This window comes from Phasianus colchicus, chromosome 4 (genome assembly GCF_987193195.1).
Source record: "Phasianus colchicus chromosome 4, bPhaCol1.hap1.1, whole genome shotgun sequence".
Taxonomy (NCBI): domain Eukaryota; kingdom Metazoa; phylum Chordata; class Aves; order Galliformes; family Phasianidae; genus Phasianus; species Phasianus colchicus.
In genome coordinates this window covers 37339470-37361944 of record NC_143439.1, presented here as the reverse complement: position 1 = coordinate 37361944, position 22475 = coordinate 37339470, and the positions used below count along the sequence as shown (strand labels likewise).

Here is a 22475-nt window from a genome sequence, read left to right as displayed (position 1 = left end):
TGACAAAGCATTAACTGTGGCTGTTCATGGGCTCACAAACAAGGCACCTTCCTCATAAGATTTTTAGATGAGAAATGAAGAAAGAGGAGGAGAAGTGACTTGACTTCTCCTCTTATTAAGGGTTATCTCTAGAGTAAATTACAGCTAGTGAAGCATTCTATGTAAGTACTCACTTTAAAGGATAATGCAAGTTTGTTAAAGAATAATTAATGTGAAGTGCCTCCACTAATCTGAAACCTCTGACTGGCCTGCAGCCAAAGCCCTATAAAATATTCTCTTCTCTGACTGAAAATTTGCCTGGCACTAAATGACTGTACTAATTATATCTTGAAAGGTGCATTTAACCTTTTCACCTTACTAGAAAAGAGTTTAGAACTTTATCTCCATTATGGCATGCCAGCTTCATGCTTCTGTAAATGCCACTACTTACGCTTAGACACACTGATTTGATAGAATAGAGGAAGAAAAGGTGGTGTAGAGAAGGAGAGGTTTCCAAAAATGCATTTCCTTGATGCTAGCATTTCATATCAAGTCCAGACGCTCTGTGCTAAATTTCACTGTCTTGCATACTATGTGTACTTTTCTAGTTATAATTACAAACGTAGTAAGGTTATATCATTAGCATACCACCATATGACAGAAAAAGGTTAATTTGTATCTCTTCTGATTGCTGAACAGGGGAACTTCTTGACTCTTCTCTCAGGATATAAATGATTTTGAGTAATCTGAAGGAATAAGCACTCAGTTTCCTTCCGTTTAAAATGCCCTCTGCAAGGATTAGGTGGAGAATCCTCAGAGCATTTAGAATAGAAACAGGACTCCATATGGAAATGATGAATCTGAAGGATGTAATTTTAAGTGAATTTCCCACAAATACAGTTGTGATGTTAGGCTTGGTTGGGCTATGTGAAACCATTTTTCCATGCATTCCCAAACCCATAAATATTCTAAACGTATAAAACACATTCTCTTACCAAACCATTCATAATCCCTTGTAATCTAATAATCCAAACTGGAATCAAAAAGATTCCCCAGGCTTGTAGAGTTTAGAAAGTCCAATAAATCAGTCCTGCTGTAGGATGCTGGAGCTCAGGTTGTACCTGAGGGATCTGGAGAAAACTAGCATAATGTAACAGCCCTGGACCGACAGCCAGACAGAGTAAGCTCTCCAGGCTAGGAGTGCTCTGCCTGAGGCTTCTGCCCTTGAAGCCTTGGTAATTCTGTAGCTAACTGCCCCTGGATTTCTAGGCAGAGCTTTTCTGTTTGGAAAATGTATTTCTCAAAGCAATTAGGAAACAGCTGTCATTGCTGCAAATGGATTTCAGAACTGTAGAGGAATCCTGGGTCAGATGAAATACCAATATGTACAGACTTAGAAAACATAGGTGAAAAAGTGTGGAGAAAAGATTTCTTGTGAGAGAATACAATAGATAACTTAGCTACTGTTTGGTAAGGCAAGTGTTAATTGTCTTCTGTATGTAAGAACAAAATAATCTTGTACTGCTTTCTGTGCTCTGTACCAGTTTTCCCTGTTTTGTAAATGAAGTGATTAAAATGCCAGTAAAGTCTAGTGGGCCATCTAATTTTGTATCCTTATTCCAAAAGGAATTCAAGTCCAATGTTTCTTAGCAAATTCATGAAGTATGAAGAGAAACTACAACATCTGTGGCATGTGGGAATGTGTCCTATATCTGATGGTGATCACTCTTACAGCATGGTAACTTTTTTGGGGCAAGAATATCTGCAAGTCTCTTGGAGCATAGGGTACATCTATGGATCTACATAAATGCATAATAATAGTAGTCTGTGCCCTTAGCCATGGGATTTGATAGACCTTATAATTTAATGTTAGGCAGTGCAGTGTATCTGCAGAGTACTCTTTTTTTTTTTTTTTTTTTAATGTGCACTGTCTGACTACTTGCCACAAAATATCATGCTACAGTAGTTTTAGTACCATTCAGAAGTAGAAACAAGTTGAGAGTCACCTTTCCATGCAAATAAATACTTCAACTATAATGAAATGAAGTATGAAGAGAAGTAAAGACAAGTGCAGTATTATGCCATTACAAAAAGTTCAGCCTGTCTGCAGCCCAAATCTTTCTTTGAGTGCAGTACTTCTTATGTTCCCTGATGTATTTGAGACCCATCATCTGATGACCAATACCAGCGTTTTCTTTAGGCTTATTTCTTCACTCATGCCTGTTCGGTGTCTTGTACAAGCTCCAGACAACAATACACTCTTGAAGAGTCTAATAATGGAAGACCCAACTTTTACTGGACTATTGCGAGAGTCAGAGTATTCTCAAGTAGGTTGAAGGAGAAAAAATTTACTTACGTGGAAACATCTCAACCAAATTTGAAGTTGTTGCTTGTATAAAAATAGCTTTATTTCCAGTAATGAAATTAAGGTTGTTCAAGAATGAGGAAATTAGGTTTAAAGATCTTGTGAATTTACTTGCTGATGTTATTGAAGAGGAGCTATATATATTTTAGCAGCTATTTTTCAGAGCGTTCTACTCATTTTGGCTTTTTCAGTACTGATATCTTCCATTTTGTGGTGTGCAGAAATTCAGCCCTTGTGCATGTCTACGCTTGAATAACCATTTCTGTTTGTTAAATGGATGATGGGTAACTCACTGTTCTCTTAATGCATTCACACAGCCTCTTATTTATACAGAAAATGGAAGAAGACTAGACAGCTTGGATTTTTATATGGAAATGATAATGAAAAGGAGTTCTTCCTTTTCTATCAAGATAGAAATTGTGCTATCTTTATTTTTATATATAAAATAAATTATGTCATAGAGATGAATATTTCTTGCCTCATTTTAGAATGACATTTCAGTATTTGCTTAGCTTTAATTGTGAGTAGAAAGATACTTCAGTATTTGCTCAGTTTTAATGGCAGGAATAATTCCATTTGCTTAAATAGCAGTGCTGAAGCGTTTCAAGTTATGTGCACACTGAACTTCCTCTCTAAATCTGAGCCAGAAATATTGCTAAGATGGGTTTGATGTTATTTGAGAAGACATATCTAAACCTGACAACCACAGTGTTTTAATTATCCCTATTTTCCCTAGCATATTTCTCTATCAAATTCATATTACAAGTCAGACATATTCTTCTAAGGAAGTGCAGCCTAATAGTTACCTACTGACATGAGAACAAAGATTATAAAATATATTAAGATTAGAAGGTTGAAGCATCAAGTCTCTGTATTTAGAAACAAGCATAACAATAAACAAATAAATTTTTTTAAAAAACAAAACAACGTATTTCTTAATACTATGTATACAACATTTTGGAGAGCATGCAAAGTTGAAAGGACAAAAATATCTGAAGAATATCCTTACGGTAAGCTTAGGGAAATCTCTTCACAACTGCATTCCTTTGCATTTCAGTGTGACAGTGGTAGTGTCTAGTGTCTGAGTTTTCAATTTTCTGTTTTACAGAGGCAATTCAGCAAAAATATTATTTTGTATTTCAGACTTCTGCATATAGATGTAAAGAGTCAAAAGAACTCTTTCTTAATCTTGCTTTTGTGAGCTCTCCTCCTCTAAGCTCATTAATAGTTTATATTAATGTCTTTTAAAAAGCGAGTTTCTTCTTTGATCTAAAGCTTATTTATGACTATATTTAGAAAACACATTTCCTTACTAAGTTACTTTCCCACCTAGCACACAGGAAGAATGAGATACTGTAAAGATGAACCGCAGGGTCAGATGTAGTCAGCATAGGCAGCTGGTATTGAGCACTTCAGATTAGATCAGCCATCATCTCAGTTTAATGATGACATCTTCTGTGTCTCTGGTTCCAGAGAACGTAGTTACATAAAATTTTATATTGCTTCTGAAATTGGTTTGTAGAATTGAATACCTTCTGATGACTCAGAAGCTGAGGCTAAAGGACAGAAGGAAAAAAAATCAGAGAACTGAAATTCATTCTTGAAACCTGGTTTCATATCTTAGCTAGGAGGTTAAAATTGAATGATCGATATGCAGAATGGAAATTGCTGACAAATACCAACTGACAAAGATGCAATCCGAGGCTTCTGACCCATGTCACCTTCCAATTTGATAGCACAATGCTGTAGGAGATCTAGCTAGTGTGTGCTTGCATGGAACAGAAAGAGGAATCATTTGAATAACAATAATGTTGTATTAAGCATTCCAGCCTTGTTGCAGCCTAGTAATATTGGGTGTCTGAGAAAGACATGCAGATAGATGCAATTCTGAGAAGATACTACTACCTTAAGGCAAAGAATCTTTGGATCTTCTCTCACTACCTGTACAGAAGTTGGAGGTACTTGTACAGTCTTGGGATGAAAATGTATTCTTACACATTCAAGACCAGGTTTTATGAAAATTATACCTCCCTCCAAGAAATCTCATATTTTTGACATTAATTTTCTATTGTTTCAGATAATGTTTTTAATATAGACTATTTTTAATGGGCTTGGTTCCCAGCTCCCATGACCATGATGTTCTTGCATTTGGAGAGTTAGTTATAAGAAATTATGTTAACTCTATCTTCAAGAAATCTGAATAGGAAAGGAAAACTAAAACACTGGTAGGAAGGAGATGGTTCTGCGTTTTCTCTGCTAATGAAGAAACTTGAATTTTCATTTCTCTGATGCCAGTACTTGTCTTCAAGGGATTTAAATTCATGTTTCTTGTCATTGACAGAGAACATCACGATTTTCTGTCCCTATCTGGGTAATCATCTCCAGGCTGATTAGTGTCCTTCCTCAAGAAATGACACAAATATTAAGTCCAACATCGGCATTGAGACATGGCCTGGGTCTTCTCCATTTCAGGTGAGTAATCCTAAATAAGTGGCTACATGGTGGTGTGTTCTCAGAGAATGCAGTCTCTGAATAAATGATTCAAACCAAGTGCTATAAGTGGGGTGTACTGAATCTGAACATCTCACTAGGAAAGAAGTATGTGGCAGGTAACATAGATGATGGCATTGCAAAGTTTGAGGTGATATATGTAGGAAAATATTTAAGGTACATGGAGAATGTAGGGTAATGGTGTTTAAAATTAAGAGGAAGCATCAGTACTCTCCTCTTGCTAAATCTGAAGATAAGTCTAGGAACTTTTATTTTCCATCCTTTTGTATACCTACAATGCTAGTAATTCAATTAATTCAATTAGGGGAACAAAGATATGCTAAAAACATTTTCACTATAGTAATTAGAACTGTTCCTATTACAATTAGGACTAAGAAATGTCTGTAAATGTCCTAGGGGTAAAAGGACCCCTAAGTAATTACTAGAATTGCACAAGAATTGCTTCTAATTGCTGAACTTCCCAGAAATGACTTTCAGAGGAAATCTATGTAACCAATTGCATTATTACATCCTCAGATCAATATTATATTCTTCTCAGTGCATGGATACCCACAGGGCAAAGCAGCGAACTATTAGCATTTCATTAACAATATGCCACTTCACAAGACTATTGCTCCAATGATTGATAGCTCAGGTAGGACATATCTTCAAATGTCCTAAAAACTAGTAATCTTCTCTACTTTTTCTTTTCTTTTCTCACAGACAAATAAATAAAATTGCCGTGATAGTCAGATTTTCATGTTAAACACTTTCAATGGAATGAGTGCACCTGGTCAACAGCAGTGCAATTGTTTCCAGTGAATTTTCCAATGTATTTTAAAGCTAATATAAAAAAGACACAAAAGTCTAATCTTTTCAGCTTATAGTCAGACTTATTTTTCTTTTTTTCCAGTATAAAATTCCTTCTAATTAGTGGCAAGTTTTTAAGTGGGACACTTTTATTCAAGTTTTCCATAAGGATTGTTATCTATCAGAGGTGCACTTACCTCTTCACAGCTGAGGCTCTGTTTAAATTCAGATGAAAGTGTTGCACCTCCCTAAAAATGAAGTCTCTTGTACATTTGAAGAGAAGAAAGAAGTTATAACTATCTGTAATGTGACCTCAGTCATAGGTAGAGCCACCGGTGTTGTATGTAGAAATACCAAGTTACAAAGATCCATCAGCCTTATAAAGTCACGTGATAGGAAGAAACAAATAAACAAATAAACAAAAAAACCTGCCAGAACTAAAACCCTGAAATTTCTTATGTTCAAGTTGAAACACGCTACATTTTTGGTTTTAATTTAGAGAGACCATAAGCATCCAGCCTCTTCTATTGACTCAAAGGAGGCATTTAAGAATTCAGGATTTAAATTTTCTTTCTACATTTCTGAAGTGGAAAAAAAAAATTAGGATGAAAGCTTTTTTGAGTGGTTATACAGGGGAAATAATCTTTTTAAGCCAAAATCTGGATTTAAACAAATATGCTCTTTGAAAAATTAACTGGAATGTAGTTGCAAAGTTGTGTAGAAGAACATTCCCTCAGATCACCTAACTACTGTTCATTTCTTTCAGTCTTGCCCAAACAACTGTATTGATGTCCAGAAGTGTGTGTTCATAAAATCCCTGTGTTACTGGTATATAGTCAAGGTTTTGACTAGAATATATATAAAATTAATTAGTTGGCAAAGATTAAGTGTATATTTTTGGGACAGAAAAACCCAAGAGGTTAAGACGAAATGTAATGCTGCTGCATTCACAAAGCTTTCTCAGTTTTTTTCCATAGCAGATAATTAAGCTTTTACTCATAGACTGTTTCCATTTTGTGTGTGCATTACAGAAACAGTATCCAGTTGATACAGAGGAAACTGACGAAGAATTATTTAGATGAATATAAGCTGTTTTAATTGCATCAGTACAAAATATTTGGAGCTAATCACATTATTTTTGATAGTTCTATGTTTTCGGTGGCCACAGAAGATTTAAAATTAATTCTGTTTATTAGAATATAAAGAACATTATTGTCACTGTAGTTACGAGTATCATAAATATCTCAGAATAGTGCTGAGTCCCATATAATTGGAATCACTTTTGCTGTGAGGGGTAAGTGAATAAGATCTCAGGCAGTGAACACAAATATACCCCATTACACATTATTTAGTTAAAATATTAATGTATTTAATGTATTGCATATATCTTGATATCAGCCACCATTAAGTGAAGCAGTTTTTTAGCCTGATCTTTGACATTAGCTATTTTCTGTAACTTTTTATTAAGAATTACACAAAAGAAAGAATGCATTAATAGGCTCATATTTGCTAAGATAAAGAAAACAGTAATAGATGCTATATGATAGACTGTTTCCAACAGCAAATGACCAGTTGATTTAGTATTTGATTTTATAATGTTCTAGGCCTGATTCTCTGACATATGCACTGGAGTACTTTTTATGGAACAGGGTGTTGATATCAACTTGAAAGAACGTGTAGTACCTGATGCAACCAAAGCAGATCTGAGTTTATATCAGCTTACCCAGAATCTTTCACCATAACTGGGATGAATATTTGGGTTTGAGAGGATTTTGTGTTTGGTGAATGGATTAGACTTGCCATGAACCTAGATGCATTAAAACCTGTTGAAATAAAGTCAGAATCAGGGCTTCTGCAAATAAACTGGTAGTAAATTTTTCATTCTGTTTTTTGTTTTTTCGACCTCTGGTCTTTACCCAACAACTTTTGTTCCAACAGGATGGGCAAAATAGTCACGTACAAAAAATCCATTTAATATTAGCTGACTGCACTAATTCTGAAATATTGTTTGTGTATGTGTGGCATCAAGAGGAAGAGATGTGAAAAGCCAATCATAATGCTAAGGCTAAAACTACAGCACTACAGGCTGTGATTCTGATCTGGAAAGAAGAATCGGTGAATACATAGTTCTGTACTTTTTTCTTCTCTGTCACACTAAGAGACTTCTTAAAAATACATCATATTCGTCACCAGTCACCACAGGCATCAGCTCCTTCCCACTGTAGTGCCACTGAAAGGGATATGCATCAGAAACTAACAATTATGGAAGTGGAAGAGTTAAAGGAAGTGAAATATATTAATGGATGTGTCAGGAAAATTAATTTTGTATTTTAACAGTTCTGATTTTTTTATTCTGTTCTTTCCTTCAGGAAATATCCAACATGGTATCATAGCAATTTACACTTCTTTTGGAAAGTGATTTATCCTTATCCATTTACAGCAGAGTTCCTGCTGTTCACTTTATAGTTTTGTTTTTCATTGTTTTGTTGAGATATGACATTAGTTTGCCTTCACATCTTTTATTCATTTAAAGTATACGAAAATTCTCCAAAAATGTATTACTATATGAATTCTGGAAAATACAACATAGGTTTTATTAGAGGTTGAGAATATAAATACTTATATTAACAAACAGAAATCTGTCTTGCTAGAAGAAATGACAAGATTTGTATGTCTTAGTCCCATTTTTAAAATTCAAGGTAAAAGTATCTGTGAACCATAACATCCAGTCTATTTGTAAAATGGTATATTTTCTTTTTTGTCCTGGAGTGGTACTTTTCATCTTGACTTTACAGCTCTCACATGAAGATTGGTTTGCAGTGTGCACGCATCCTTCCTGCTGAATAAAAATTTCACCCTTTGCTCATTGGAAAGGTTTGAATTCTAACTATAGGTGTAAAGGATTTAAATGTGATCATAATATGAGAGCTGCTCCTAACACAGTGCCTCCTGTTCTATGATGTTGGCCTATGACATCAGAGGTGGATGTTAGTGGTATGGCAGAAGAGGCTGAGCTTTCCCACCAGTATTCAGTTACATGTTGTTGTCATGTGACAGATGGCAGCAAAGGGGATTCTGATGGAATGATGTCTGACGTGGAAGTGTGTATAAAGCAAAAGTGTGTCATTGAATTCTTCCATGCGGAAAAAAATTCTGCCCATTGAAATTCATTGACACTTTCTGAACATTTATGGAGACCAAAGAGTGAATGTGAGCACAGTGAGATGCTTGCTGATGTGTTTTAGCAGTGATGGCTGTGACAGTGGGTCACCTCTGCATGCTCACCAGCAGGCTTTTGTTTGTCACGGACAAAAATGCATAACTAATGTGGTGATTGTGTTAAAAAATAACATTTTGTAGCTGAGAATTAGCTCTATCAAGCTGTGTTTTTGTGTTTTTTGTATCTGTTGCAGTTTCCATAAATAAGGAATAATAAATAGCAAAAAAATAATAAATAGGAGGCTCTACTGTGTTAATACTGGGTTACTATTTAGGTACATAATTTCATCTTTTAATGTGAAAAGGTTTAAGTTAACACACAGTGCCTTTACATTGTTTGATGTTAATATAGATCCTGTTTAAATCTAACTTAAACTGAATCTGATTCATCTGCTATGCTGTACTCTGTTTTAATACATAATTCCATTTGTTATATAAACTGAATATTATTTTACATTTTCCAGACCTGATAGCCAGAATTCTGTAGCAGGACGCATTCTATGTAAGCATAATATGCTTAAGACTGTGATTCTGAAAGGCACCCAGTCAGTTTTTGTAATTATCCATGCAGTATTAGTTTAGAGCTGCAGCAGAGCAGGAATGGAGAATGTTTTTTTTATACTGGGTTTGTTTGTTTGTTTGTTTGTACTAATCTTGTATGTAAATATTTCATAATTTTCTTTTGCACTTTCACAAGGCAATACAAAGCAATAGAGCATAGCCTTTTAAAGTATTTTTCTGCCATTCTTATTTCATTAACTTCAAAAGAAAGCACAAATATTTGCCTAAGTAAAATTGTTTGGGTGTCAAGATTTGTGGCAGGTGTAAGTTGACTGAATCCATATAGAATCTTACTTAAAAATGACTCAACCATAACATCAAACCCCTTGTTAAAAAGATCATAGAAATGCAGAACAACCTAATTTACTATGCATCTCTTCAGGAACCTTTACCTTTTCACTTAGACTGACTATTGCATATCTGTCATATCTGTGCTACTTTTACTGAAAATCTATTAGGACTCACAGAAATGATCCTGGAGAATCTCATTACTCAAAAAACAGTGTGCAGCCCTCCAAAATCCTGCAGAATTTCTCTATAAACCAAATACTGTTAATATTTCTCCATAACATCCCATGTTATAATGCTTCTCTGAAGTCTACAAAGTCTAGATTAAAGCTCTAGACTTTGAAGAGAAATGCATGACCAAAATCATTTAAGCTTTTCCCACCTGAATTTCACCTTCAACTGCAGTTCTGAACACTAAGATTGCTGGCAATTTTAGATCACACCTTGATCACTCTTCAAATGCTGTGAGAAATTTGGTACAAATCGACAGATTATAGTACCTGGAGGATAGTGTGGGTGAAACTATGTTAGAAGAGAACAACCTTCCAAATACTGCAAAAAGTCTGATGCACTGCCAGTGCCTGTGTTTTTGCTGAACAAAATCTAAAAGCACTGACTAATTCTATATCACAATTGTAGGCAGTGGTACTACTCAGAAATACACTACAGCTTTGAACAGCGTATTTACAGTACAAAGTTTTTGCAGTAGAAAAATAGGAATCCACTAGAGTTTCTTCCCTGTTAGATAGCATGTTATACTATACAAATGTGTAAAATCTCCAGGTAGTCTCAAGCTATGTTGCAAAACTGAGACATTTTCTTGTAAACATCCCTTTATACTCTTCAGAAAAAAAAAAAAAAAAAAAAAAAAGTCCTTTAAGTGACCATTGTGGCTTTTATTATCTGTTTAATGTATCAGTAGGCCATGCCTGATAATTCCTGGGATCCAGTGCAATGGTTGTTGAAATGATATGGTTTATAGCACCATGAAGCAATAATTTTAGAGAAGAAATTCCCAGCTTTCACTTAAAGTTTAATTTGACTCGTACTCTTCCATTTGCTGATTCTGTGGAATTACACACACTACAGAGACTTATAGGCTGCAGTATTAAAGGATTTCCAGGACTTTAAAGAGGGACACACAGAAAAATACAGCTGTCATTTACTTTAAAGGGGTATTAAAGCAATTTGTAAAAACAAATTACAATAATGAACAACTACTCTGTTCATTGTCTTAAACTGAGCAAAATCTTGGAGTTGTCATATATTGACACAGTGATTAAAATGTCAGTTCAATTATGCCTTTCAATGCCAATTTGTCCCACCTTTTAGTATAGTAAATATTCCCTGGTTGTAAACTGAAATAAATAAATAAAATTGCTATGTTGAGACCTTAACATATTTTATAAATGCCCTGGTAAGTTAGATCACATTGTGGTATAGATCATGTTCACTGGTGGGGAGGACTCTTTGTCCAGAGTAGTTGGAAAAGAAATAGAATCCAGATATCAAAACAAATTAATTCCAAGATTTTAGTTTACTTCCTTTGGAGTGGCTAAATTGATAAATTAACAGCTAAAACAGCACTGACAATGACAGGACAAATTTAAATTTGGTCACAAAGAAAGAAAGGAGACGAGAAAAATTGAAGCACAGGAAAAAAAAAAAAAAAAAAAAGGAGAAGGAGAAGAAAAAAAAATAAACATTTGGAAACTGATTGGGGCCTGGTCTTTTGAGTTGTCAGATTTTAGGATACTGTGTTCTACTGTGCTATGTGCCCTGGCTGCTCTATGAGATGTCTTGATATCTATCATTAACTGTAGTGAACTGAATGTCTCTCTGGGACAACGAAGGGCAGGCAAGGAAAATGTATCTCTAGTTATGAATACCCAAACACTGAAAGATCATCTTTAGCCTGTTTTGGATTAGCAGCCAATATCCAGCAAGGTGAACATGTCAGCAGATGTTGGAAATAAAGTGGACACATCGAGATGCTTCTGTACTTTAATGTTGACAGCCTGAGGGGCTCATCTCCTCTTTAAGCTTGGTCCATATCCAAGAATTAAGAGTGAGGTGTTAATGAGGAATCTGAGTTACGAAGCACTTGATTTTCAGACACTTTCTTCCAGAGTCATTGGTGGAAGAGTCATCCAGAAACCCCATGACAAGATGAGTAAGACAGTGCTGAAAAGGAGTCCCCTGGAAACCCTTCGGATGCTGTGTTCTGGAAGCCTTTAAAAGGTGAAGAACAATTACTCTGGGGATTTAACCAAATCTCGGATGTGAGATGTAAGAGCTTTTAAGATTAGTAAATACAGTCATAATCTTTTATTTTTCTTCTAGTTTCTAACTCTTGTGTCCTTGCTATTCAGAATTTGTAAAGTGACTCCTGCAGACTGGTGATGGGAACAGGGACTTGAGCATTAAGGCATCTCTAGGGATGGCAGAGAACTAGGATTTTTCCAGCTAAGTAGCATGTTTCTAACTGAATACGCCTTTGGTTATTCATCTTATGTTGCAACTGGTTCTGATTAACACGTCTTTGCTCAGAGATGGCAAAAATGTCAGGTACATTTTTCTCCTCTGTACTTAGCATTTTTTATTGTCAATATTCTTGGAGTTTCCCAGACAAAGTGCTCATTTTGCATAGATTTCCTTAGTCAGCTGTTCCTCTTGTTGACTGGAGTGAACGTAGATTTTTGAATGTAGGGTTTGAATTTCAGAGAGGGAGAGTCATCTAAAGAGAGAAAATTGCGACACCTGGAGTTCACAGCTCTTTTATGGATTCTTTTTCTCTGACATTGGTAGTGTTCTGAGCAAAACTAATATTTATTCCAAATCAATCATTAGCATTGTGTGATTATATGATATCCTGACTTGCTTTTAATGGATTATATTTTAAGTCATGCACAAAATTTGTTCTTGAACTTTGATATTTTCAGAACAGTTTAGAGTCAAATTCACTAAGTTCTAGTTTTCCTCTAAAATAAAAAGCAGGATCTTGCAATCTGTAGAGAAGCACACCAATGCACCACTAATCTGTACAGGCTGATGCATTTGCTTTCTTAAAGAGTGAAAGAGGAAAATATGACAGTAAGTCAATTTGAAGTTCTCTTTTATTTTATTTCAATAACGTTGCTAGTAGATTTCCTGTAAAACTCAAATAAATGTCACATTGATAACATTGCCATGTACTATTAGAAAATGATTTTTTTAAAAAAGGAAGTGTCTTGAGAATCATTAAGTCTCATGAGAAAGTAATCAAGAAATGGTTAGTGCCATATAGTTTACTTAAAACTCCTCACTGAGTTTTATGATGAGTGAAAACTACGTAGATTTTTCATATTTGGTATTCAGCACATCAAACAAAATATATGCAGGAGTCAGCGACAGCAGCATAAATGCTAATTGATAGGGTGCTGGGAATGATTTTGTATCAAGTGCTAATCAAACTATTTTCCCACTTATCAGTGTTACCACTCAATAACTGACAACTTTTAGATCATCTTGAAGGTGTTGAAAATCTGCTGTGTTCTCCAAGGGGCTCTGACAGCTGTATCCTGCTCCAAATCCAGGAAACACAAGCAGTAGTTTTCCTTCTAGCCTATAATGGATTAAAAAAAAAAAAAAAATCATTTACCGTGATGAGAAGTGGAGAGAATACACATATGGAATATTGCAACTTATTTTTAAAACCTTTTGAAGTTTAATTTTTTATTATTATTATTATTGCAAAAAGTCACTTAATATCTTGATAAACTTGGTTCTGAAAATTTTGGGAATTTCACTGCACATATTTCTGAGATGGCTAGAAGAACAGAGAATATCAAATATTGAAACTGTGTTGTGTCTCATGTAACACATTTGGATTGTGAACACTGCAAATGAATACTAAATCTGTCACGTGTAAAGGAGACTAAATTGTCTGTCATCTAATGAGCTTGGAAAGACAAGAATGAAAAGCATTTCCAGAAGTTAAGGAAAGGACTCTGTCCTTAAGGGTTTTTTTCTTCTTCTATCATCCTTCATAGATTTTCTGATCAATACTGCACTTTGTGTGCTTGTGTTTCTTTTATACTTGTGATTATTAAGATGCTTATTGTGGCTTACCCTGCGGGAAGTTCAGTGGCACGCAGTCATTTGCTCACTCCCCTTCCTTCACAGTGCGTTGTGGAAGAGAACTGGGAAAAAACAGCAAAGTAAAACTTGATGATGGAGATAAAATACCATTTACCAAAACAGAAAAAAAAAAAAAAAAAAAAAAAAAAAGATGATTTATATTTACAAAACTATGTGCAACACAGTTGCTCACCACCCTCTGACTGATGCCAAGACAGACTCCAAACAGCAGCTGTCCCCCTAGCCAACTCTCTTCATTTTTATGTTTTTTTGTGTTTTTTTTTTTTTTTTCATGTGGTATCATATTATATGGAATATCCCTTCGGAGAGCTTAGATCAACTGTCATGGTTCTGTCCCCTCCCAGAAAAAGTGGTAGTGCACTGGCACGGGCTGCACAGGGAGGTGTTGGAGTCACTATCCCTGGAGGTGTTCAAGAAACTTGTTGATGTGACACTGAGGGATGTAGTTAGTGGGTGTTGTGGGTATGGGATGATGGTTGCAGTAGTTTTCTTTTCCGACCTCTATGATTTTATGATGTATTTGCCATTCTAAACTTTGGATCATTTTTTTCAGTTGAAAGAAGCAGGAAAATTTCCTTGGAGTGTAAGTGGCAGTGACCCAAGTCTGGTGTGATACTGCCTGCTACCCATACGGTGGACTCTATCTCAGTAGTGGGCAGTTCTTCTAGAGTAATCAGCAGCTCAAGGCACAATAAGCTGCAGACCTGGGTTATGTTGCTGTGAGATGAGCTGTAGGAATGTGCGGGTGTTAACATTTAGCCCATGCACACAAATGGGGTTTGCATGTACAATTACTGATATCAATCCTGAAAGCATGTTAAAGTCATTACTAAAGCAATAACCCACTTCATCCTGATTTGGTTTAAACAATGTAAACTGGGCTGTTATTCCATGTAACAGATAGCAAGAATGCAATACCATTGCTACTCAGGTCTGTGATAACTGGATAATCATTAAGAGAACTGCTTTTGCTAAAATATACGATTGATAATATTAGCATGGAATTTGTCAAAAGTATTTTTTTCTAAAAGATGTGGTTTAGAATTTTTTCATTATTGTGTTTTTATTTTTTAATTTTAAATGTTTAAAAGATAAAGAAGAAACTATGAAATGCATTTGCATATTAAAAAAAAAAAAAAGAAAATAAAAGCAGTGCCAAAAAGCTAACAGATCAAAAAATTCTAGCTGTTAAATCCAATTGCTCCACAATGATTCCTACATCTTTGCTTATTGTCCTAGTATTTTTTTTAGTTAAACTTTGAATTCTAATGAGATGAAGACTTTAAAAAGAAAAAGGAAAAAATACAGAAATTTCAAATTATTAGCATGTTTACAAGTAATACTGAATGCCACCCTTAGTTAAAAATACACAGTAAATTAATTTTTCCCTCAATATAAGTGATATTTTAGAGATACTTTAATTATCCATAATGGAACATCATTTAGTCTGAGATAAATTCTCATAGGAAAAAGGGATGTATTTATTGATATAAATTTAGCTGTTACAGTTTGACTTGAAAAGAATACTTAAGCCTAGAAAATCAGTTCAGAAAAAAGTTGAGCACCAAAATCATGTAGGGAGGATGGCAAAGTACTAAGTAAAATACAAATATTTTTTCTGTCTTGTCAGATTTTGAAGATTACAAAGTATGTCAAATATCCTCATAATTAGATGCTTAAGACTTTCTTTTTAACTTGTTAAACATATATTAAAATACTTCAAAAAATATTTAAAAGAATTGCAACCAAGGCATGTGTCCAATATGCCTTTTTTGAAAAACAGATAAACTGGAACAAAAAATTTCAGAAAGTTTTTCCGCTACCAAAGGTACTGCATTATGTCACAGAAATTAATGAAAGTGCAGGAGTTTCCAATAATTAAATTGGATTTCAGATTTAATTCTTCATCTCTTTCCCTGCTAAACTAAGTTAATGTGTAATGCCAAAACTTAATATGAGCCAGCAGTGTGCCCTTGCGGCTCAGAAGGCAAATGGTATCCTGGGCTCCATCAAAAGAGGGGTGACCAGCAGGGACAGAGAGGTGATTGTTCCCCTCTACTCTGCTCTTGTGAGGCCCCATCTGGAGTACTGCGTCCAGGTCTGGAGCCCCCAGTACAAGAAAGACAGGAGAGGGTCCAGAGGAGGGCCACAAAGATGATCAGGGGACTGGAGCACCTCCCCTATGAAGACAGGCTGAAAGAGCTGGGCTTGTTCAGCCTGGAGAAAAGAAGGCTGCAGGATGACCTCATTGCAGCCTTTCAGTACCTAAAGGGAGCCTACAAACAGGAGGGGAATCAACTCTTTGAAAGGGTGAGTGACAGCAGAACAAGGGGAAATGGTTTTAAGTTGAGGGAAGGGAGATTTAGGTCAGGGGGAAGTTCTTTACAGAGAGAGTGGTGAGGTACTGGAACAGCTGCCCAGAGAGGTTGTGGATGCCCCATCCCTGGAGGTGTTCAAGGCCAGATTGGATGGGGCCCTGGGCAGTCTGGTCTAGCATTAGGTGGGATGGTTGGTGGCCCTGCATGTGGCAGGGGGGTTGGAGATTCATGATCCTTGAGGTCCCTTCCAACCCTGGCAATTCTGTGATTCTGTGATTCTGTGTGCCTTGAATGAAGCAGTTTCATATTGCAATCTTTGATACCACCATGATTAAGAATATCACTAAGAAACATTTCTTTCTTCACATTGGGAAAAAAATCAGTATTCTTGGGGAAAATAGTAAATACTGGAAGTAATATTGAAATCAAAGTAATTACTGACATATCTATATTTTTCTTGAGCTGCTTTTCATTTAATTTATGTCTCACTGTGGATCATGCGTATTTCATAAAAATTCTAGAATTCTAGAAAACTAGCTATCAATTCATTGCAATTCCAGCACAGAGGCAGTGTACTTAATTTGGAAATATTAAAGAAATAAAAAAGACTACAAATAAAAGAACAATATAAAGTTCTCAGGGGCAAGAACAAATTAAGATTTGCTTTAGTGAGACGAAGGTTGTAGTTTCCAAGTTTTATTCTCTCTGTTTAAATGTATGTAGGAAATGCTGTATGTACTCATGTGCAATATAAGATAGTCTAATTCCAACATGATCTAAAGATGCAAAGCTGAGATCAAGTCCTCATTTTACTTTCTGATCTAGAAAGAGAAAATCCATTCACTGAGAAGTTTGCTTGCTGAAAATAGAGTAGAGGAGAGTAAAGCCAGGTGTAATCTTGTGGGACAAGGTGCTTTAATAGCAGAAGAGAGCTTTCTGGATGTTTAGCATTGCTTTGTTCTCTTCCCCTGAAGTCTGAACAGAAGGAATAATGTGAGGTTAAAATAAATCACGCTGGTAGAGTCATAAAGTTTTCTGCTGTTTTTCTGCTGATGTAGATTCACTCTATGAAACAGAATGCTAGAAAAACATCAAGGTTAGTAGAGTAGAATTATAAGCTAGGTGGAATTACTAGGATTTAGACAACTATCTGGATTAAAGACTTTGGAAGGTAATCAATCTTGAAGTGGATCATGTTATAGTTTGCCTTACTATGTCTACTAATATAATTATTAATGGATGCTAACACCTCACAAACTGAAATGCTACCTGATTCTCCATTTAGTCCCAAATAGGATAAGCCATCAAACAGATTAATGCCTGTTTGATCTTCACAGGAAGAAAAATTTAATTCCTATAACTGGATGAGTTCCAGGTGACATAGAAATTATAATAATGTTGGTGATCTGTAAATTTGTCAGTCCGTAAAAATATAAATAGTTTCCTTTCTTTGCTGGTAGATTTGTCCACTTTAGAAAGATTAAATTACCTTTCCAGTGTTCCTGAGGGATCTAAGCACCAGAGATGTTTTTCTGAGGTAGCTCTTACATATGAGGGTTTCATCCCTGTACTTATATCAAAGGGAGACTGGAAATTATTTTCCCAGGTAATTAACATTTTTGAAGGTCTTAAGAGCTTCTTGTTTTGCCTAAGGATGAAATTGAATTTTGTCGCCTAATAGTTTGGTCAGTGACTTAACTGAAGATTGTTTTCTGGGCAGAAATGTTCCTGGATCCTGGACTCTGAGAGATGTCCTTAATAGGGGCGTATGAACAACTAGAAGAGAGGTAGAGAAGAGTAGGAAGAATTGATTGAGCATTTGGTGTGATGATGTGAAGAGTTGCACTTCAATTTAAGAGAACCTGTATGGAGAAGGTTAATTTAGAACGTGCTTCAAATAAAGCACTTGATAAAAACAAAAATGAAGTTTAAAAAAAAAGTTGCTAAAAAAAAAGTTTACTGAATGGTGAAATATTTATTCTTTAACTCAAATAGGTAAGGACTTTTGCTTACCTAACTGAAATAAAGTGATAGTACTACTGCACATTGTCTGCAAGGCTAGCAATGACAAAAATGCTTGTTTAAGAAATGTCGAATCATTGAATCACAAGGTTGAATACGACTTGCAAGATCATCTAGTCCAACCATCTTCCCAGTACCATTACTACCACAAGCTCATAAACCATATCTCGTAGCTCCTCATCCAGACGCCTCTTGAACACTGCCAGGGACAGTGACTCCTCCGCCTCCCTGGGCAGGCCATTCCAGTGCCTGACCACTCTCTGAGAGAAAAAGTTTTTCCTTATGTCTAATATGAACCTCCTCTGGCACAACTTATGGCCACTTCCTCGGGTCCTGTTTGTTGCCTGGGAGAAGCCAAACCCCTCCTCATCACAGTTGTAGAGTGCTATAAAGTCTCCTCCGAGCTTCCTTTTCTCCAAACTAAACAATCCCAACTCTCTCAGCCACTCCTCATAAGATTTGTGCTCCAGACCCTTCACCAGTTTTGTTGCCTTCTGTCTCTGGACATGTTTCAGGGCCTCAAAGTCTTTCCTGTAGTGAGGTGCCCAAAGCTGAATGCAATACTTGAGGCTGAGTACAGGGGGATAATTACCTCCCTGCTCTTGCTGGACACACTATTTCTAATGCAGGCCAGGATGGCATCAGCCCTCTTGGTCACCTGGGCACACTGTTGGCTCATGTTCAGTCGAGCGTCATCCAACACCCCCAGGTCCCTTTGCTCTTCACAGTCACCCAGCCACTCATTCCCAAGCCTATAGCGCTGCATGGGGTTGTTGTGGCCAAAGTGCAGGACCCAGCACTTGGCCTTGTTGAACCTCATCCCATTCACCTCAGCCCAGCGATCCAGCTTATCTAGATCCCTCTGAAGGGCCTCCCTACCCTCTGGCAGATCAACACCACCTCCCACCTTGGTGTCATCTGCAAACTTGCTGAGGGTACACTCAATCCCTTCATCTAGGTCATCAGTAAAGATATTAAACAAGATGGGTCCCAGTACTGACCTCTGGGGGACACCACTTGTAACAGGCCGCAGCTGGACTTAGCTCCATTAACCACTACACGTCGGGCACGGGCCTCTAGCCAGCTCCTTACCCAAAGAGGGGTATACTTGTCCAGGCCACGGGCAGCCAGTTTCCCCAGGAGAATACTGTGAGAGACTGTGTCAAAGGCCTTGCTGAAATCCCGGTAGACTACATCAACAGCCTTTCCCTTGTCTACCAGGCTGGTCACCCAGTCATAGAAGGAGACGAAGTTGGTCAAGCATGACTTGCCTTTCATGAACCCATGCTGGCTGAATATAAAACTTAGCTTCAACTAATCCATCAGTCTGAGGGCATTTCACTCCTGTCCTCACTTGCTCAAAATATGAAGAAGAATCTCATTTGATAAATTAATATTTTCCAGTGAAACATTACTTATCAGCTTTCTACTTGTTGTGAAACATAGTGTAGGGAATCCATAATGGTTGTTTTTTTCTGTTTCATTATATGTACCAGCTTCCAACAGAAATCAACATATTTTAATATTAAACAAAAATCATGATTTAAATAATTTCCCTGAATATTAAGGTCATTAAGAAGCATCAAGCTCTCAAATTCATTAATGTAATATGAGTAAGTGTTGCCTGAAGTAATGCTTCTGAATTTATTGCTTAAAGATAACATTTGGATAAAGTGACCATTCCTTTACAAATGAGTTTTGAAATGAAAGTACTGCCCTTATAGAACTTAATTTAATTAATCTTCTAGATGAAGGCAGTACTCAGTAAGAGAATTTGATTTTGTTTAGCCCCACTCATGAATATTAATATTCAATAAAATGATGTTTCTGTTTATTCATGAATATTATACAAGTGCATTCAGAGCTCTTAATCTACAAGTTACCATGAATTTTTTTTTGTTCCTCTGTTTTTGTCAACAAAACATGATTTTTCTTAGTTACATATGTATAAAATTTAACAAAAATTGTGGTAAAACTCTAGATTAAGGGAGGAAAGAGTTACTGAGTGGGGACCATGCCCACCCTAAGTAACTACTGTACTGTTTGTGTGATTTGAGAATTAAATCTACAACACCTGACATTTTAAATTGCATAATTATACTAGAATGCATAAGTAAATAGAAGTAGGGTTTTTATCTTCCTATGTGAACAGAATCCAATTTCACTACAAAAATCATATAAGAAACTTTTTTTCCTGCACAGTGAGTTATGTAATGAGCAAATCATTTGAACAGCATTATCCTGGATGCAGTAAACTCAGAACTGATAATGCCAAAGTAAAAATTTTACAGATTCGCAATTCATCTGAACCTGGAAGTTAGCCCCAGTTTTGCAGTGCCCTTCTGCTTCTGCCTTCCTAGAGCCGGGGCATCTAGTGGCACAGCACTGCAGGGCCAGCAGCTCCCACTCACTACTGCCTTTGTGCTAGGTAACATGGTTAGGACCTAACAGGGGTAATAGGAAATTTATAAATATATAAATTTAAAATTTTATAAAATTATAAATCTAATAATAACTGCTGTTTTACCTTCTCTATCCAGTTCTGAAACAGAAGTTTTTGCACATCACAGATTTGACCTGAAGTAGCAATTGTCTTGTTCTCTGCATCACTCTCATTCAAGTGAATTCTTCAAGAAAACATGATAGTACCATGAACTGAATCATGTTTCAGGCGATTTGACTGGAATTTTTAAAGTAATTTAGGTGCATCATGGTTACAAGAGTTTTTACTTCAAATTTTCTTATGTTCTTGGATAGTAAATAAATGAAGAGATTTCGCTTGCTTTCTTAATTGTATCACAGCAAATTGGTTCTTGGTACGTGACCTTGTCACTCATTTAGTAAAGCCTCCTTAGGAATTTGTCAAGAAAAGATGGTAGAGAAGAGAAGGTGCAATTCTAATGAGTTTGGATCTATGATTTCATCTGAACTGAAAAACAATCCATATCTATGTTTTGGAAATTGCAAATTTGTATGTGTTTTCCTTCCTGAGAATATTTCTTACAAAATGCCTTTATCGTTTCTCAATTAAATACTGTAGGTACAATGAAGAATTCCTTCAAACCTAAGAACACTGCATCCTGAAGGGTAAGATGCAACATAGTTTTAATGGTACTATGCCTTTATGTTATGAGGTACAGTCCTTTTTCACTTGAGTACTCTCTCTTTCCTTGCAGAGTTGAATCTGCAAAGATGCTACTTCTCTTAGCAGGAGCTGTGCATTGTGCACAGATAAGTTGAAACCCTGACCCAAAAAAAAAAAAAATTATCATCAATGGAAAATTAGTTTTGGTATAACTGAAAAGATGGTTATTCCACCATCGATACTATGCACGGTGTGGCACATAGATGTTTCTTTGTTGCTGATTGGTACAAAATATGTAAGGCCTGGTTTAGTACAATACTGCAGTTTAATTCTGTGTTTGAAGAGATTACATTTTTTATGTTGAGACATTTAGACATTTACTTGATGTGGATGTTTTCCAAAAGCTAAGATGAAATAATGAAAAATGATTTTCCCAATCTAGTGCAACTGTTGTAAGAAATATAACAGCTGGTGATCTACAGTTCAGTGACAGATGAACAGACTGATCTATTCACCTGCAGAGTGCAGATAAAAATTAATAAGAAAAGGAGAAGTTAAATAGTAAATCAACAAAAGGGAGAAGGTGAAAGATGTGCAGCAATATATTCTTGTGCAATTAAGTTAGAAATTCTGATTAGCGATTAAAAGAAAAGGTGAGATTGAAGGAGTTAGAGCAAAAATTTGGTAAAATGAGCTAAGACTACAGTTGATAAGAGAAGAGCTCAATTTGTGCACTTCTTAGGAGTCATTTCCTTACAAACTTACTTGCAGATAAAAGTTGTTTTCAAATACTAATATGGAAATATAGACTGTGTTTTTGTCTTTTTGCTTTTGGAATGGAAGTCTTAATCTTTTGGGTGTATATGGATGTAATAAAACATAAGCACCTGAAATTAGGTCTGAAGGGGGATCAGATATCCTCCTGAATTTTGCTGGAGCAACCTTCTTCCATGTGTACTTGCTGCTGTCCAGAGCAAAGTGGCAAAAAAAAAACCCTTATTGAATCTTGAAACCAGGGTATAGATAAAAGACACACTAAATAATAAATTTAATACAAATTATAATTTCAGAAGGTATTCTAAGAGTCAGTTATGTAGCCTTTCACACTGGAGTTTCATATCTTGGACTCAAGTTGAATGTCCTCTAGTTTGGACATTTTTCATCCTCTCTGTTAAACCTATGCTTTGAAACAACAAAG

At 36.0% G+C, this 22475-nt stretch overlaps 2 long non-coding RNA genes across 7 annotated transcripts in view; one reads left to right on the top strand and one right to left on the bottom strand.

Moving 5' to 3' along the window:
• LOC149918191 (uncharacterized) overlaps window positions 1-12556 on the top strand; it is a 163685-nt gene extending 151129 nt beyond the window's left edge. For 4 of the 5 annotated variants that reach the window (XR_016466086.1, XR_016466085.1, XR_016466087.1 and 1 more), the window contains 2 exons: window positions 4686-4816; window positions 7249-7502. This is a non-coding gene — a long non-coding RNA (uncharacterized LOC149918191). Of the gene's footprint in view, window positions 1-4685; window positions 4817-7248; window positions 7503-11841 lie in introns of those variants that run through there. The other variant, XR_016466088.1, reaches the window with a different exon arrangement.
• Window positions 12557-12705: 149 nt separating this feature from the next.
• LOC149918190 (uncharacterized) lies at window positions 12706-19425 on the bottom strand. 2 transcript variants are annotated; one of them, XR_016466433.1, is made up of 3 exons: window positions 19194-19425; window positions 13823-13893; window positions 12706-13316 (listed from the first exon to the last, which is right to left on the bottom strand). It is a non-coding gene; the product is annotated as an uncharacterized LOC149918190 (long non-coding RNA). The 2 variants fall into 2 exon arrangements; XR_016466434.1 differs by lacking the exon at window positions 19194-19425 and adding an exon at window positions 18851-18926.
• Window positions 19426-22475: the final 3050 nt, after the last annotated feature.